This window comes from Palaemon carinicauda, chromosome 33 (genome assembly GCF_036898095.1).
Source record: "Palaemon carinicauda isolate YSFRI2023 chromosome 33, ASM3689809v2, whole genome shotgun sequence".
NCBI lineage: Eukaryota > Metazoa > Arthropoda > Malacostraca > Decapoda > Palaemonidae > Palaemon > Palaemon carinicauda.
In genome coordinates, this window is record NC_090757.1 from 35,295,816 (window position 1) to 35,310,815 (window position 15,000).

The following is a 15,000-nucleotide window of genomic DNA, read 5'->3' on the forward strand; positions in this document are numbered from 1 at the left end:
TATATACACATACATATATATGTGCATATATATATATAAATATATATATGTGCATATATATATATATAAATATATATATATAAATATATATTTTTTCATTTATACATACATATAGATGTGTCTGTATATATATATATATATATACATACATGTATGCATAAATATATATATATATATATAATTTTATATTTATATTTATACATACATATACGTGTCTGTATATATATATATATATATATATATATTTCAATGGTTGAAGATGCAAGGTGATAATCACTTCTAGTGATGTTTCTCTCCTGTTTATATAAAGAAAAATAAAACAAGTTATAAAAATGGCCGTGAGCAGGTAAGCATTCTAAGAATAATTTATTGCATAAAAAAGGCTAATAAACAAATGAATCACCGATTAGCACATCCATATAGGAATGCTGACTCAGCATTTTTTGTGTCGATTCAGCATTTTGAAAGTCCTCTGAATATGGAAGTAATGGGAAAAGCGTTGCATAATGGCACACGAGAACAAAGTATTAGGGTAAGGTTCAGAATAATAGTGGAAATGCCTGCTGAGAACGTTAAAGGGCCAATCGGAGTTTGAAAAATGGGAAAAAAAAAACTCCAAGTTGGTGGGACTAAGCAGCTCATGTTGTGATGGAGATGATTGCGCGGCTGAATGGCTGAAGGTGATTTAAAGAAAATTATTATTATCATTATTATTATTATTATTATTATTATCAGCATCATCTTTTGCCTAGCATTCGCATGGCAGCAAATCGATCTCCGCCTGGGAGTTTGAGTTTTAGCGGTTAACTGGGGAGGTCACTGTATATATATATATATATATATATACACATATATATATATATATATATTTATATATATATACTGTATATATAAGCAGACTTTATATATATATATATATATATATAATCTTCGCCTTTAGCTTATAGACATTAAGCCCGACACTTTTCAAATCAAAATACGTGTCACAATATCCGGCACTCGGGATCTATGAGAAAACAGCAATAAACGATTGTAAGACACCAATAAAGCCAAGGAGGGGGGAAGGGGGGAGGGGGAAGGATAATATCATCGATGTGTTAATTTCCCGTCAATAACGGGGAAATATGAATCTCTCTCTCTCTCTCTCTCTCTCTCTCTCTCTCTTTTTATCCGGTCAGGAAGCTCATGTATGAATGTGGTATGGATCATTGTATTCATTTTCAATAGGAGCCAGGACTGTCAGGAAAGACAGCTCAATGTTGATATATATATATATATATATATTATATATATATACATATAATTGTTTATATATAAATATATATATATATTTCTATAAATATATATATATATATATATATTTACTCATCTATATCTTTACATATATATATAATATATATTTATATATATATATATATATATATATGTATATATATATTTTATATATATATATTTACTTATCTATATCTTTACATATATATATATATATATATATCATCATTATCTCCTCCTACGCCTAATGACGCAAAGGGCCGAAGTTAAATTTCGCCAGTCGTCTATATCTTTTAAATCAATATTTTCCCATTCGTCATCTCCTACTCCACGCTTCATAGTCCTCGGCTATGTTTGTGTATGTATGTATGTATGTACGTGTATATATATATATATATATATACATATATATATATATATGTGTGTGTGTGTGTGTGTGCGTGTGTGTGAGAGAGAGAGAGAGAGAGAGAGAGAGAGAGACAGAGATTCAGCTGAAAGCATATCCCCATTTAGAATATATATATATATATATATATACATATATATATATATACACACACACACACACATATATATATATATATATATAATGATTAAGTATGAACTTATCCATATATGATATTTCAGATAGCTTACGCATTCAGTACTTTTGGGAAACAATTACTGAGTGAAGTTCCACCACAGCAACTACTCACTATTTTTTCTTTTATGACCTTTTTTTTTTTGGTTCTTAAATAAGGGAAAACTTGGTTGAATATTGAGCGAAGGACACGGGGATTACGATATTGGGTTCTGTACTTTGGGAAAGTATAGGAGAGTCTAGGGAAATCATCTCACATTCTGCCAAAATGAGGGTCTAATGATCTTATCTTACCTCTCTCTCTCTCTCTCTCTCTCTCTCTCTCTCTCTCATATTTTAGTTTTTCGTAATTCTTTTTAAATATAGAACTCTCTCTCTCTCTCTCTCTCTCTCTCTCTCTCTCTCAGATTATTTTACTCTTCATGATCAAAATAAGTTATAAATTTTAAAATGTGTTTGACTTTACCTCTCTCTCTCTCTCTCTCTCTCTCTCTCACATTAGGGTTTGTGATTCTCTTTAATCATAAAACGTTTGATTACGAATTAAGTAATCGAAGTTTTATTCGCTGGCAAGGTGAAACATCCTCCCTACATCAAAGGCTTCTAGATAAATAAAACGTATGAATAAAAAAAATATATACACACACATACACCACACAACAACTAGATCAGTTTTATATCAGATGGTCCCATTACTTCCTCGGTCTAATGACAAATGTATCGGCAAAATCAAAGCAGTAATGTATAATGCATTGCTGCGATTAACGGAAATCAATTAAGCCCGGGATGAAATTCTCCGATATCTGGATGCCATTGAATGTTCCATTAAGAAAAAAAAATTAGTTATTACCATCAACAGAACACGTCGTCCGCAAACATCCCATACTTATTTGCAAATTGGATGCAAATATTATCTAGTTACCGCCTTGATAAGGGCAAATTATGATCTACGCACGAACACACAAACTGTCTGGAGAGATACGCGCATTAAAGTATGAAACACAAAACGAAAAGATATAATATATATATAATATATATATATATATATATGGAATGTACAAAAAAATATGAATAAGAATATTTTGTTTTTAAACTCTCATATTGTTCATTGTATGATATTCTCTCTCTCTCTCTCTCTCTCTCTCTCTCTCTCTCTCTCTTTCCACACACACACAGATATATACAGCATATATATACATATATATATATATATATAGCTATACATATATAGCACGGTTACACATAACTACATTTCACATATTTTCCAGCCAGACAATTTTAAAATGGAAGTAATCAAATCTTTGTTCTAGCCGGCAGCGTCATGAAATAAATCCAAAACATTACAATGAATAAATCCAAAACATTACAGTTCGTGTGCACTCCCTAGAGGAATTCATTTAATCCCTCCAGTTAAATAATAAACATTTCTAAATGACAACTCTGACCCCAGTCCAAGTATCTTTTTTCTAATTAACCTCGGGAAATTCAAAAATAGATTTAAAATTTCACTTTTCGTTAGGTTATATTCCCCAGAGGGACAATCACTTACAACAAGGTATTGTTATTATTATAATTATTGTTAATAGCTAAGCTACAACCGTAGGTGTAAAAGCGGGATAATAGAAGCACTAAAAGGGCTCTATTATTATTATTATTATTATTATTATTATTATTATTATTATTATTATTATTAATAATAATAGCTAAGCTACAACCATAGTTGGAAAAGCGGGATAATAGAAGCACTAAAAGGGCTCTATTATTATTATTATTATTATCATTATTATTATTACTATTATTATCATTATTATCATCAATAGCTAAGCTACAACCCTAGTTGGAAAAGCGGGATGCTATAAGCACTAACAGGGCCCTATTATATATTATTATTATTATTATTATTATTATTATTAATATTATTAATAGCTAAGCTACAACCCTAGTTGGAAAAGCGGGTTCTAACAGAGAAAATAGCCCCGTGAGGAAAGGAAACAAGGAAAACTAAAATATTTTAAGAACAGTAACATTAAAATAAATATTTCCTACATAAACTGAGAAAACTGTAACAAAACAAGATGAACAGAAAAAAGATAGAATAGTGAGCTTGTGTGTACCCTCAAGCAAGAGAACTCTAACCCAAGACAGTGGAACACCATGGAAATGAAATAAGGTGATATATAGAATAGTGTGTCTGAGTTTACCATCAAGCAAGAACCAAGTCGCTTTTAATATCATTATTATTATTATTATTACTTACTTACTAAACCATAACCCTAGTTGGAAAAGCAGGATGCTATAAGCCCAGGGGCTCCAACAGGGAAAATAGCTCAGTGAGGAAAGGAAACAAGGAAAAATAAAATATTTCAAGAAGAGCAACAATGTCAAAATAAATATCACTTTATAAACTATAAAAACTTTAACAAAACAAAAGGAAGAGAAATAGGATATAAGCTGGAACAATGTGCCCAAGTGTACCCTCAAGCAAGAGAACTCTAACCCAAGACAGTGGAAGACCATGGTACAGAGGCTATGGCACTACCCAAGATTAGAGAACAATGGTTTGATTTTGGAGTGTCCTTCTTCTAGAAGAGCTGCTTACCATAGCTAGAGAGTCTCTTCTAACCTAACAAAGATTCAAGTAGCAACTGAACAATTCAAGTGTTTTAACTAGTGTACCCCAACCGCCAATGGCTACGAGTAACAATTTAAACAGTTATGAGCAAACACACTTACCTTCAATCCTTCCCACACCCTCCACCTTTCCTAACTAAAACCAGCTGGTTCGGCAATTTGTGGGGTTAATGTGGTTCCCGAGTATACCTTCTTCATATAGAAGTTTCTCCCATTACCTAGCAAAAAATATGAAAATATTTTCCAATCTCTCTTTAAAGGTTTAAAGACCGCCCATGAATGGGAGAGGCGAGGGACAGTGACATTGCCCTATCAAACAGGACAATGCTTTAGAGACTGACCATATTCCATATGATCAGCGCCCAAGCCACCAAGCTGTGATTAAGGAGGGCCAGGCAATGGCTACTGATGACTCACCCAGATACTCCTATAGGCTCCCCCAAACCCCGTATCCTTATCTGACAAGTATAGTCAGGTTGCAGCGACCAAAGAAACTAACGCTTTTAAGCGGAACTTGAACCCCAGTCTGACGTTCACCAGCCAGGGACGTTACGATATCGGTCACCACAACCCTGCAGTGATATACCAAGTTGACGGTAATATCATCAAACAATTTTACATCAAAACTATTATTTGCGAATACATTTACTCAATCAAAAAGCTTATCATTTCTCCAGGTATTACATTATCATGAACTTTACTCGAAGCACAGTAGTACGAGATAGATACTACGCCTGATAAATATTGGATGTCTCTTAGCTCAGAAAACACGAATCATAACAAATGAGATGATAAGAACATAATGCAATGTAGATGCCAAGGATTTCCTCTCTTAAGGTCAGGGTACATGAGAGAGAGAGAGAGAGAGAGAGAGAGAGAGAGAGAGAGTTACAAGGATTTGGATGTCTCAAAGACTTTTTAAATCAATCCGTGGAGATTCCATTTGCTCTTTGGTAGAGCGATTTAGTTTAAGCATTTTAGAGAGAGAGAGAGAGAGAGAGAGAGAGAGAAAGAGAGAGAGAGAGAGAGAGAGAGAGAGAGAGAGAGAGAGTTACAAGGATTTAGATGTCTCAAAGACTTTTTAAATCAATCCGTGGAGATTCCATTTGCTCTTTGGTAGAGCGATTTAGTTTAAGCATTGAGAGAGAGAGAGAGAGAGAGAGAGAGAGCCCTGAAATGAGATGTGAAATAAAAAAAACCATTAGACCTAAACCTTTAGAAGACCTCACGGCGGGCCGTAACGGCAAAACCGCCGTTGCCATTATCATCACATAATCATCAAGACGGCAAATTCCTAATCTTAAGTAGCTCATAAAGGAGATTTCGCGGTAACGAAAATCGATGGCCAGATCATCCAAACTCCACGTCTGTAAGTAACCCGCCTACCCCCCCCCCCCCCCCCCGCCCCCCCGCGGGGGGAAACCCCCCCCCCCCCACCCACCCACAACTCCCTCTTTCCATAGCCCGTAACAGGATTCTGATATGGCCAGTTTCCCGACTGCTCGATGCACCCAAGAAGGAACAGACAGCCAAACTTTCATCTCATTTGCTATGGGGGAAGGTGGATAGATGAAGGGAGGATAGATAAGGGGGTGGATAGATGAAGGGAGGATAGATAAGGGGGTGGATAGATGAAGGGAGGATAGATAAGGGGGTGGATAGATGAAGGGAGGATAGATAAGGGGGTGGATAGATGAAGGGAAGATAGATAAGGGGGTGGATAGATGAAGGGAGGATAGATAAGGGGGTGGATAGATGAAGGGAGGATAGATGAAGGGAAGATAGATAAGGGGGTGTATAGATGAAGGGAGGATAGATAAGGGGGTGGATAGATGAAGGGAGGATAGATAAGGGGGTGGATAGATGAAGGGAAGATAGATAAGGGGGTGGATAGATGAAGGGAGGATAGATAAGGGGGTGGATAGATGAAGGGAGGATAGATGAAGGGAAGATAGATAAGGGGGTGTATAGATGAAGGGAGGATAGATAAGGGGGTGGATAGATGAAGGGAGGATAGATAAGGGGGTGGATAGATGAAGGGAAGATAGATAAGGGGGTGGATAGATGAAGGGAGGATAGATAAGGGGGTGGATAGATGAAGGGAGGATAGATAAGGGGGTGGATAGATGAAGGGAAGATAGATAAGGGGGGGATAGATGAAGGGAGGATAGATAAGGGGGTGGATAGATGAAGGGAAGATAGATAAGGGGGTGGATAGATGAAGGGTGGATAGATGAAGGGAGGATAGATAAGGGGGTGGATAGATGAAGGGAAGATAGATAAGGGGGTGGATAGATGAAGGGAGGATACATAAGGGCGTGGATAGATGAAGGTAAGATAGATAAGGGGGTGGATAGATGAAGGGAGGATAGATAAGGGGGTGGATAGATGAAGGGAAGATAGATAAGGGGGTGGATAGATAAGGGGGTGGATAGATGAAGGGTGGATAGATGAAGGGAAGATAGATAAGGGGGTGGATAGATGAAGGGAGGATAGATAAGGGGGTGGATAGATGAAGGGAAGATAGATAAGGGGGTGGATAGATGAAGGGAAGATAGATAAGGGGGTGGATAGATGAAGGGAGGATAGATAAGGGGGTGGATAGATGAAGGGAAGATAGATAAGGGGGTGGGTAGATGAAGGGAGGATAGATAAGGGGGTGGATAGATGAAGGGAAGATAGATAAGGGGGGGATAGATGAAGGGAGGATAGATAAGGGGGTGGATAGATGACGGGAAAATAGATAAGGAGGTGGATAGATGAAGGGAAGATAGATAAGGGGGTGGATAGATGAAGGGAGGATAGATAAGGGGGTGGATAGATGAAGGGAGGATAGATAAGGGGGTGGATAGATGAATGGAAGATAGATAAGGGGGGTGGATAGATGAAGGGAGGATAGATAAGGGGGTGGATAGATGAAGGGAAGATAGATAAGGGGGTGGATAGATGAAGGGAAGATAGATAAGGGGGTGGATAGATGAAGGGTGGATAGATGAAGGGAAGATAGATAAGGGGGTGGATAGATGAAGGGAGGATAGATAGGGGGTGGATAGATAAGGGGGTGGATAGATAAGGGGGTGGATAGATAAGGGGGTGGATAGATGAATGGAGGATAGATAAGGGGGTGGATAGATGAAGGGAAGATAGATAAGGGAGTGGATAGATGAAGGGAGGATAGGTAAGGGGGGTGGATAGATGAAGGGAAGATAGATAAGGGGGTGGATAGATGAAGGGTGGATAGATGAAGGGAAGATAGATAAGGGGGTGGATAGATGAAGAGAAGATAGATAAGGGGGTGGATAGATGAAGGGAGGATAGATAAGGGGGGTGGATAGATGAAGGGAAGATAGATAAGGGGGTGGATAGATTAAGGGAGGATAGATAAGGGGGTGGATAGATGAAGGGAAGATAGATAAGGGGGTGGATAGATGAAGGGAAGATAGATAAGGGGGGTGGATAGATGAAGGGAGGATAGATAGGGGGTGGATAGATAAGGGGGTGGATAGATGAAGACAGGATAGATAATGGGATGGATAGATAATGGGGGTGGATAGATGAAGGGAGGATAGATAAGGGGGGTGGATAGATGAAGGGAGGATAGATGTGGGGAGCTGGATATATAAGGGAGAGGAGGATAGATAAGGGGGAGATGGATAGATAAGGGGGAGGTGGATAGCTAAGGAGGGTGGATCGATAAAGGGAATGTGAATAGATAAGGAGGGCTGGATCGATAAAGGGAATGTGGATAGATAAGGTGGGGTGGATCCATAAAGGGAATGTGGATAGATAAGGAGGGGTGGATCGATATAGGGAATGTGGATAGATAAGGATGGGTGGATCAATAAAGGGAATGTGAATAGATAAGGAGGGGGTGGATCGATAAAGGGAATGTGGATAGATAAGGTGGGGTGGATCCATAAAGGGAATGTGGATAGATAAGGTGGGGTGGATAGATAAAGGGAATGTGGATAGGTAAGGAGGGGGTGGATCGATAAAGGGAATGTGAATAGATAAGGAGGGGTGGATCGATAAAGGGAATGTGGATAGATAAGGTGGGGTGGATCCATAAAGGGAATGTGGATAGATAAGGAGAGGTGGATCGATAAAGGGAATGTGGATAGATAAGGTGGGGTGGATCCATAAAGGGAATGTGGATAGATAAGGAGGGGTGGATTGATAAAGGGAATGTGAATAGATAAGGAGGGGTGGATCGATAAAGGGAATGTGGATAGATAAGGTGGGGTGGATCCATAAAGGGAATGTGGATAGATAAGGTGGGGGTGGATCGATAAAGGGAATGTGGATAGATAAGGTGGGGTGGATCCATAAAGGGAATGTGGTTAGATAAGGAGGGGTGGATCGATAAAGGGAATGTGAATAGATAAGGAGGGGTGGATCGATAAAGGGAATGTGGATAGATAAGGTGGGGTGGATCCATAAAGGGAATGTGGATAGATAAGGAGGGGTGGATCGATAAAGGGAATGTGGATAGATAAGGTGGGGGTGGATCCATAAAGGGAATGTGGATAGATAAGGAGGGGTGGATCGATAAAGGGAATGTGAATAGATAAGGAGGGGTGGATCGATAAAGGGAATGTGGATAGATAAGGTGGGGTGGATCCATAAAGGGAATGTGGATAGATAAGGTGGGGTGGATCGATAAAGGGAATGTGAATAGATAAGGAGGGGGTGGATCGATAAAGGGAATGTGGATAGATAAGGTGGGGTGGATCCATAAAGGGAATGTGGATAGATAAGGTGGGGTGGATCGATAAAGGGAATGTGGATAGATAAGGAGGGGTGGATCGATAAAGGGAATGTGGATAGATAAGGTGGGGTGGATCCATAAAGGGAATGTGGATAGATAAGGAGGGGTGGATCGATAAAGGGAATGTGGATAGATAAGGTGGGGTGGATCCATAAAGGGAATGTGGATAGATAAGGAGGGGTGGATCGATAAAGGGAATGTGAATAGATAAGGAGGGGTGGATCGATAAAGGGAATGTGGATAGATAAGGTGGGGGTGGATCCATAAAGGGAATGTGGATAGATAAGGAGGGGTGGATCGATAAAGGGAATGTGGATAGATAAGGTGGGGTGGATCCATAAAGGGAATGTGGATAGATAAGGAGGGGGTGGATCGATAAAGGGAATGTGAATAGATAAGGAGGGGTGGATCGATAAAGGGAATGTGGATAGATAAGGTGGGGTGGATCCATAAAGGGAATGTGGATAGATAAGGAGGGGTGGATCGATAAAGGGAATGTGGATAGATAAGGTGGGGTGGATCCATAAAGGGAATGTGGATAGATAAGGAGGGGTGGGATCGATAAAGGGAATGTGAATAGATAAGGAGGGGTGGATCGATAAAGGGAATGTGGATAGATAAGGTGGGGTGGATCCATAAAGGGAATGTGGATAGATAAGGTGGGGGTGGATCGATAAAGGGGAATGTGGATAGATAAGGAGGGGGTGGATCGATAAAGGGAATGTGAGTAGATAAGGAGGGGGTGGATCGATAAAGGGAATGCGGATAGATAAGGTGGGGTGGATCCATACAGGGGATGTGGATAGATAAGGAGGGGTGGATAGATAAAGGGAATGTGAATAGATAAGGAGGGGTGGATCGATAAAGGGAATGTGGATAGATAAGGTGGGGTGGATCCATAAAGGGAATGTGGATAGATAAGGAGGGGTGGATCGATAAAGGGAATGTGGATAGATAAGGTGGGGTGGATCCATAAAGGGAATGTGGATAGATAAGGAGGGGTGGATCGATAAAGGGAATGTGAATAGATAAGGAGGGGTGGATCGATAAAGGGAATGTGGATAGATAAGGTGGGGTGGATCCATAAAGGGAATGTGGATAGATAAGGAGGGGTGGATCGATAAAGGGAATGTGAATAGATAAGGAGGGGTGGATCGATAAAGGGAATGCGGATAGATAAGGTGGGGTGGATCCATACAGGGGATGTGGATAGATAAGGAGGGGTGGATAGATAAAGGGAATGTGAGTAGATAAGGAGGGGTGGATCGATAAAGGGAATGCGGATAGATAAGGTGGGGTGGATCCATACAGGGGATGTGGATAGATAAGGAGGGGTGGATAGATAAAGGGAATGTGAATAGATAAGGAGGGGTGGATCGATAAAGGGAATGTGGATAGATAAGGTGGGGTGGATCCATAAAGGGAATGTGGATAGATAAGGAGGGGTGGATCGATAAAGGGAATGTGGATAGATAAGGTGGGGTGGATCCATAAAGGGAATGTGGATAGATAAGGAGGGGTGGATCGATAAAGGGAATGTGAATAGATAAGGAGGGGTGGATCGATAAAGGGAATGTGGATAGATAAGGTGGGGTGGATCCATAAAGGGAATGTGGATAGATAAGGTGGGGTGGATCGATAAAGGGAATGTGGATAGATAAGGAGGGGTGGATCGATAAAGGGAATGTGAGTAGATAAGGAGGGGTGGATCGATAAAGGGAATGCGGATAGATAAGGTGGGGTGGATCCATACAGGGGATGTGGATAGATAAGGAGGGGTGGATAGATAAAGGGAATGTGAATAGATAAGGAGGGGTGGATCGATAAAGGGAATGTGGATAGATAAGGTGGGGTGGATCCATAAAGGGAATGTGGATAGATAAGGAGGGGTGGATCGATAAAGGGAATGTGGATAGATAAGGTGGGGTGGATCCATAAAGGGAATGTGGATAGATAAGGAGGGGTGGATCGATAAAGGGAATGTGAATAGATAAGGAGGGGTGGATCGATAAAGGGAATGTGGATAGATAAGGTGGGGTGGATCCATAAAGGGAATGTGGATAGATAAGGAGGGGTGGATCGATAAAGGGAATGTGGATAGATAAGGTGGGGTGGATCCATAAAGGGAATGTGGATAGATAAGGAGGGGTGGATCGATAAAGGGAATGTGAATAGATAAGGAGGGGTGGATCGATAAAGGGAATGTGGATAGATAAGGTGGGGTGGATCCATAAAGGGAATGTGGATAGATAAGGTGGGGTGGATCGATAAAGGGAATGTGGATAGATAAGGAGGGGTGGATCGATAAAGGGAATGTGAGTAGATAAGGAGGGGTGGATCGATAAAGGGAATGCGGATAGATAAGGTGGGGTGGATCCATACAGGGGATGTGGATAGATAAGGAGGGGTGGATAGATAAAGGGAATGTGAATAGATAAGGAGGGGTGGATCGATAAAGGGAATGTGGATAGATAAGGTGGGGTGGATCCATAAAGGGAATGTGGATAGATAAGGAGGGGTGGATCGATAAAGGGAATGTGGATAGATAAGGTGGGGTGGATCCATAAAGGGAATGTGGATAGATAAGGAGGGGTGGATCGATAAAGGGAATGTGAATAGATAAGGAGGGGTGGATCGATAAAGGGAATGTGGATAGATAAGGTGGGGTGGATCCATAAAGGGAATGTGGATAGATAAGGAGGGGTGGATCGATAAAGGGAATGTGGATAGATAAGGAGGGGTGGATCGATAAAGGGAATGTGGATAGATAAGGAGGGGTGGATCGATAAGGGAATGTGGATAGATAAGGAGGGGTGGATATAAAGGGAATGTGGATAGATAAGGAGGGGTGGATCGATAAAGGGAATGTGGATAGATAAGGAGGGGTGGATCGATAAGGGAATGTGGATAGATAAGGAGGGGTGGATATAAAGGGAATGTGGATAGATAAGGAGGGGTGGATCGATAAAGGGAATGTGGATAGATAAGGTGGGGTGGATCCATAAAGGGAATGTGGATAGATAAGGAGGGGTGGATCGATAAAGGGAATGTGGATAGATAAGGTGGGGTGGATCCATAAAGGGAATGTGGATAGATAAGGAGGGGTGGATCGATAAAGGGAATGTGAATAGATAAGGAGGGGTGGATCGATAAAGGGAATGTGGATAGATAAGGTGGGGTGGATCCATAAAGGGAATGTGGATAGATAAGGTGGGGTGGATCGATAAAGGGAATGTGGATAGATAAGGAGGGGTGGATCGATAAAGGGAATGTGGTAGATAAGGAGGGGTGGATCGATAAAGGGAATGTGGATAGATAAGGTGGGGTGGATCCATAAAGGGAATGTGGATAGATAAGGAGGGGTGGATATAAAGGGAATGTGAATAGATAAGGAGGGGTGGATCGATAAAGGGAATGTGGATAGATAAGGTGGGGTGGATCCATAAAGGGAATGTGGATAGATAAGGAGGGGTGGATCGATAAAGGGAGTGTGGATAGATAAGGAGGGGTGGATCGATAAAGGGAATGTGGAGTAGATAAGGAGGGGTGGATCGATAAAGGGAATGTGGATAGATAAGGAGGGGTGGATCGATAAAGGGAGTGTGGATAGATAAGGAGGGGTGGATCGATAAAGGGAATGTGAATAGATAAGGAGGGGTGGATCGATAAAGGGAATGTGGATAGATAAGGTGGGGTGGATCCATAAAGGGAATGTGGATAGATAAGGAGGGGTGGATATAAAGGGAATGTGAATAGATAAGGAGGGGTGGATCGATAAAGGGAATGTGGATAGATAAGGAGGGGTGGATCGATAAAGGGAATGTGGATAGATAAGGTGGGGTGGATCCATAAAGGGAATGTGGATAGATAAGGTGGGGTGGATCCATAAAGGGAATGTGGATAGATAAGGTGGGGTGGATCCATAAAGGGAATGTGGATAGATAAGGAGGGGTGGATCGATAAAGGGAATGTGGATAGATAAGGTGGGGTGGATCCATAAAGGGAATGTGGATAGATAAGGAGGGGTGGATCGATAAAGGGAATGTGGATAGATAAGGAGGGGTGGATCGATAAAGGGAATGTGGATAGATAAGGAGGGGTGGATCGATAAAGGGAATGTGGATAGATAAGGTGGGGTGGATCCATAAAGGGAATGTGGATAGATAAGGAGGGGTGGATCGATAAAGGGAATGTGGATAGATAAGGTGGGGTGGATCCATAAAGGGAATGTGGATAGATAAGGAGGGGTGGATCGATAAAGGGAATGTGAATAGATAAGGAGGGGTGGATCGATAAAGGGAATGTGGATAGATAAGGTGGGGTGGATCCATAAAGGGAATGTGGATAGATAAGGAGGGGTGGATCGATAAAGGGAATGTGGATAGATAAGGAGGGGTGGATCGATAAAGGGAATGTGAATAGATAAGGAGGGGTGGATCGATAAAGGGAATGTGGATAGATAAGGAGGGGTGGATCGATAAAGGGAATGTGGATAGATAAGGTGGGGTGGATCCATAAAGGGAATGTGGATAGATAAGGAGGGGTGGATCGATAAAGGGAATGTGGATAGATAAGGAGGGGTGGATCCATAAAGGGAATGTGGATAGATAAGGAGGGGTGGATCGATAAAGGGAATGTGAATAGATAAGGAGGGGTGGATCGATAAAGGGAATGTGGATAGATAAGGAGGGGTGGATCGATAAAGGGAATGTGGATAGATAAGGAGGGGTGGATCCATAAAGGGAATGTGGATAGATAAGGATGGGGTGGATCGATAAAGGGAATGTGAATAGATAAGGAGGGGTGGATCGATAAAGGGAATGTGGATAAGGAGGGGTAATAAAGGGAATGTGGATAGTGGATAGATAAGGTGGGGTGGATCCATAAAGGGATATGGATAGATAAGGTGGGGTGGATAGATAAAGGGGGAGGGTATAGATAAGAGGGAGGTGGATAGATAAAGGGGAGGGTGGATAGATAAAGGGGAGGTGGATAAATAAAGCGGAGGAGGATAGATAATGGGGAGGTGAATAGATAATGGGGAGGTGAATAGATAACAGGGAGATGGCTAGATAAGGGGGAGGTGGATCGATCAAGGGAAGGGTATATATAAAGGGAAGGTGGATAGATGAAGGGTGGATAGATAAGAGGGGGGGTGGATAGATAAAGGGAAGATGGATAGATAAGGGGGAGGTGGATAAATGAAAGATGGCTAGATAAGGAGGTGCTGGATAGATAAGGGGGAGGTGGATATATGGAAGGTGGATAGATAAGGGGGTGCTGGATAGATAAGGGGGAGGTGGATATATGGAAGGTGGATAGATAAGGGGGGTGCTGGATAGATAAGGGGGAGGTGGATATATGGAAGGTGGATAGATAAGGGGGGTGCTGGATAGATAAGGGGGAGGTGGATATATGGAAGGTGGATAGATAAGGGGGTGCTGGATAGATAAGGGGGAGGTGGATATATGGAAGGTGGATAGATAAGGGGGTGCTGGATAGATAAGGGGGAGGTGGATATATGGAAGGTGGATAGATAAGGGGGTGCTGGATAGATAAGAGGGAGGTGGATGGATACAGGGGAGATGTTTAGATAAGGGGGAGGTGGATAGATAAGGGGGTGGTGGATAGATAAAGGGGTGGTGGATAGATAAAGGGGAGGTGGATAGATAAAGGGGAGGTGGATAGATAAGGGGGAGATGGATAGATAAGGGGGATGTGGATATATATGGAGAGGTGGATAGATAAA